The sequence below is a fragment of the Ceratotherium simum genome, chromosome X (assembly GCF_057802395.1).
Source record: "Ceratotherium simum simum isolate JZ-2026a chromosome X, ASM5780239v1, whole genome shotgun sequence".
Classification (NCBI taxonomy): Eukaryota; Metazoa; Chordata; class Mammalia; order Perissodactyla; family Rhinocerotidae; genus Ceratotherium; species Ceratotherium simum.
Window position 1 is genome coordinate 58,025,097 of NC_141940.1, and position 5,513 is coordinate 58,030,609.

General features: G+C 34.6%; 1 pseudogene; it reads left to right on the plus strand.

The window, feature by feature from the left end:
• The first annotated feature begins 3,336 nt into the window (after nt 1–3,336).
• On the plus strand, nt 3,337–3,567 carry LOC101392638 (UPF0729 protein C18orf32 homolog pseudogene; annotated as a pseudogene).
• Nucleotides 3,568–5,513: the final 1,946 nt, after the last annotated feature.

Sequence of the window (5,513 nt, forward strand, 5' to 3'; positions counted from 1 at the left end):
CCAAGAAGATGAAATGGAGAAAGGATAGACTCTTCAATAAACAGTGTTGAGAACTGCATAACTACATGCAGAAGAATGGAATTGGACTCCGTCTTATACCACTCACAAAAATTAACACAAAATGGATTAAAGACTTAGATGTAAGACCTGATACTGTAAAACTACTAGAAGAAAACCTATGGAAAAAGATCCTTAGTATTGATCTTGGCAATGATTTTTTTGGATATGACACCAAAAGCACAAGCAACAAAAGCAAAAATTAACAAGTGGGACTACATCAAACTAAAAAGCTTCTGCACAGTAAAAGAAACAATCAGCAAAATGAAAAGGCAACCTAAGGGATGAGAAAATATTTGCAAACCCTCTATCTGATAAGGGGTTAATATCCAAAATACATAAGGAACTTATACAACTCAATAGCAAAAAACCAAACAATGCAATATAAAAATGGGCAAAGCACTTGAAAAGACATTTTTCCAAAGAGAACATAGAAATGGGCAACAGGTACATGAAAAGATGCTTGAAAGCACTAATCATCAAGAAAATGCAAATCAAAACCACAATGAGATATTACCTCACACCTGTTGGAATGGTTATTATCAAAAAGACAGAAAACAAGTGTTGGTCAGAATGTGGAGAAAAGGGAACCCATGTGCACTGTTGGTGGAAATTTAAATTGGTGAAGCCACTATGGAAAACCATAAGGAAGTTCACCCCAAAATTAAAAATATAACTACCATATGATCCAGCAATCCCACCTCTCAGTATATGTCTGAAGGAAATGAAAACACTATCTCCAAGAGATATCTGCACCTCTATGTTCATTGCAGTATTATTCACAACAGCAAACACATGAAAACAACCAAAGTGTTCATCAATGGATGAATGGACAAAGATGTGGTATGCATATGTGTATATATATATATATATATATATATATGGAATATTATTCAGCCATGAAGAAGAAGGAAATTTTGCCTTTTGCAACAACATGGATGGACCCTGAGGGCATTACGCTAGGTGAAATAAGTCAGACATAGAATGACAAATACGGTATGCTCTCACTTATATGTGGAATCTAAAAAAGCTCAAGTCATAACAATAGAGTAGAATGATGGTTGCTAGGGACTGGTAGTGGGGGAAATGGATGATGTTGGTCAAAAGATACAAACTCCCAGCTATAATTAACAACATCATTTTATATATTTGAAATATATCTTGTTAAAAGAGTAAATTTTAAATTTTATCACCACACACACATAAAAAATTATAATTATGGGAAAGGATGGAGTTGTTAACTAACATTTTTGTGGTAATCATTTTGCAATATATACATGTATCTAATTATCACATTGTACCCCTTAAACTTACATATGTTATATGTCAATGATACCTCTATTAAGCTGGAAAAGAAGAAATTAAACATTTGATGTAAACAAAAACTTTAAATGTTTATTGCTGGCAAAGATGCCCTGTAGGAAATACTAAAGGATGTCATTAATGCTGAAATGAAAGAACACTGGATAATAACTCAAATCCACATGAAGAAATAAAGAGCGTCAGTAAAGGTAACTATAAAAGTAAATATAAAAGACAGTATAAATATATTTTGGTTGTAACTCCTTTTATACTATCCCATTTAAAAGACAACAGTATAATGCAATAATAATAAATCTATATTGATAAGCACACAATATGAAGATTGATTTGTGACAATAACAGCACAAAGGGAAGGCGAGAAAAGCTATATAGGAGCAATGTTTTTATACTGTATTGAAATTAAGTTGCTATTAATCTGAATTATACTGTTATAAGTTAAGATATTAATGATAATCTACTGGGCAATCACTAAAAAATAACTCAAAATATATAATAAAAAAATAACAAAGGAATTAAAATGGTACGGTAAACATATCTATTTAACACAAAAGAAGGTAATGATAAAGATATTGAAAAACAACATAGACATAAAACATGAAGAAAGGAAATAAAATTGCAGACATAAATCTTACTTTATTAGTCATTACAATAATCATAAAAGGAATAAATCTTCAATTAAAAGCCAGAGAATGGCAAAATAGGTTTAAAAACACAACCTATATGCTATTTACATCAGACTCACTTTCATATCAAAGACACAAACAAGTTGAAAGTAAAAGGATGGAAAAAAATGATTCACCATGCTAACAGTAACCAAAAGAGAGTTGGGGTAGCTATACTAATATCAGACAAAATAGACTTTAAGGCAGTCTTTGTTTCTAGAGACAAAGAAGGACATTTATAACTATAAAAGTATGACTCCAGCAGGAACGTATAACAGTTAAAAACATATATGCATCTAAAAACAGAGCCCCAAAAACATGATGGAAAAAACTGACAAAAGTAAAGGGAGAAATAGAAAATTCAACAGTAATTATTGAAGGTTTCATTATCCAATTTTAAATAATGGATAGAAGATCAACAAGAAAATAGAACACTGAATATCACCATAAACCAACTATATCTAACAGACATCTTTAGAACACTCCTCCCAATAATGGCAGAATACACATTCTTCTCCAGTACACATGGAACATTCTCCAGGACAAACCACATATTTAGCCATAAAATAAGTCTTAACATATTTAAGAGAACTGAATTCATACAAAGTATGTTCTTCAATCACAATGAAATCAAATTAAAAATAACAGACGGAAACATGGGAAAGTCACAAATGCATGGAAATTAAACAACACACTCCAAAATAACCAATAGCTCAAAGAAGAAATCAGAAGGTCATTTAGAAAATACTTTGAGATGAATTAAAACAAAAATATAGTATACCAAAACTTATGGAATACACCTAAAATAGTCCTTAGAAAGAAGTGTGTAACGACAAACACCTATGCTAAAAAAAAGAAAGATCTCAAGTCAATAACCTAACTTTTGACCTTAAGTAACTAGAAAAAAGATCAAACTTAAAGCAAAGCAAAGAAAAGAAAGAGAATAACACAGATTATAGTAGTAATTTAAATAAAATAGAGAACAGAACAACAATAAAGAAAATCAGCACAACAAAAAGTTGGTTCTTTAAAAAAATCAATAAAATTGAGAGACCTCTAGTTAGACTGACCCAGAAAAAAAAGAGAATACTGAAATTACTATAATCAAGAATTAAAGGTGCCAATTCCCTTCTCAGACATCACCATTATGTCTTGTGAGTCCTCATCTTTTCATTTTTGTCAGCTCCCTTTTGTGGTGCCCATTGGCTAAGCTGCAGTGCATTCCTCCCTCTGGAAGTGCAGACATTTCCATTTGAGCTTCATGGTCGTGGTTTAGGAGCTCAAGCCTGGGACAATGGTGTGCATTTCTTATAACTTCATTCCATTTCTGCTCTGGATCTACAAAAATTTTCTGGAGCCATCCATAAACCTTATGATTTCCCCCATTGTTAATCATGTATAACCTAGAAAAGTTATACAAGAGTCGACTGATAAAAATAAAGGCAAAGAGGATTGTAAGGATGCAGACATAAACAGATTACCAACAAAAGGATCAACAGAAATCTCTGCTGAAAAGAAAGACTAAAGCAAATTTTCTAAAAGAGCTGATTGTTTTAAAAATAGGCCTGATAATATGAAGCACCTTCTTTGTAACTGTTCTGACCATTTTCTTTGAGACCAGTATTCTGGATAGATAGTTTAGACTTTTACCTGATATCAATCAGAAAATATGTGGTATTTATATTTTAAATACATTTAGTAATATTTAATTACCTCATTCCTGAGTTCCTTTTTCATTAAAGTAGCTTACATTTCTATCACTACAGTTTTAATAATATGAATAAATAGAAGGTGTGTGCCAGTAGACACTCTATTACTAAATCAGTACTTAAAAATAGCTGGGTCTCTAGCATACATTCACACAAATTTGACGGCTATTTGCTCTAATTCCTTTGGGTTCTTCTAATTTTACTGGAGTACAATTCTACTGGGAAACAGTACAGTGAGACTGTGCAGTGAAATGAAGAGTAGTTTTTGGAGATGACAATGGTTTGAAACATAAAGATATAATTACTGTTCAACACAATGGAGCAGCTTATCTATGAGAGTAGTAATTACTATTTATTACTCTTAAGAAGATAGAAAAGACGGAGAAATAGGAGAAACTTCTTTTAAAAATGAAACATCTTTTACATAAATGTCTACTGTATATTATAAAATTATAGTGCTGTTGCATTTCTTCTATCCCTACAAATGCATTAAATATCTAGCAGGAAAAAAATTAACGAAGGAAAAACACTACCTAAGTTATAGAAATAAAAATGATAATAACGGAATACTATGAAAAACTATATGCCAGTAAATTAAGTAACTTAGATGAAAATGACAAATTCCTAGAAAGACACAAAATACCAGGAATGACTCAAGAACTGATAAATCTTAATAAATCTATAACAATTAAAGAGAATGAATAGGTAATCAAAATACTTTACATAAGGGTGACATCAACCTCATGGTGGAGTTAGTTATTCCCTTTGTCTCTACCCTCTAAGTTACAACCAGATAGACACCCACTGACCAACAGAGGATTCCCTACACAGCACAACATGATCCATGCAGCTATACATCTGAGGTGGGTAGACTGCAGCCTCAGGAAGCAGTGGAACTAGGGGAGCAGCCCCTTTCCCAGCCCTGGTGGCAGTGATCCAGAATGTGGATCCTCATGCAGCAACCAGGTGACTATAAGTGGAGGCAGGGGCAGCCCAGCCTGCATGCGAATGCTGGTGGAGTGGTGGTGGTAGGACTGCGAGAGCAACTACCAAATGGCAGCAGCCCCGCCCACACAAACATGGAGTGGCCTGATGAGCACAACTATGAGCAGATGGAGTGGGAACAGAAAAAACAGACCCTTTCCCCCCAGGGGAGGCAGATGGAATCTGTGACCAGAAGCATCAGGAGCCACAGCAGAACCAGTGACCCAGCCCCCAGTGGTGCCAACCCTGACACCAGCTCCACCAGCAGTGGGGGCTGCATACAAGTCTGTGGGTCCCTGGGCCCCCACAAGTGACAGTGACACCTATGAATCCAGCATCCCTGGCAGTGGTGCAACCAATACCTCAAGACAACATGAGAACAGTACCACAAGTGGTGCACAGGACAGCAGCATCTGAGCCCAGGGAGAGCCAGTGAAGGAACACAAGACCCAGGTGACCAGAACCGAAGAAACCAAAGCTGTACCCATATAAGAAAAGGTGATTATTACCAGAAATGCATGGGCAGAGGATCAATTGATCAAACACCATGAAGAACTACTGTAACACAGTAGAACAGAAGGAAAATGACAACTCTCCAGAAACAAAACCTGAAGTCACAGAAGACTACAATCTAACTGACAGAGAATTCAAAATAGCTGTCATAAAGGAACTCAATGAGTTACAAGAAAACTCAGACAGACAGTTCAAGAGCTCAGGAATAAAATTGATGAACAGAAGAAATACTTCACCAAAGAGATTGAAACTCTTTAAAAAAAAA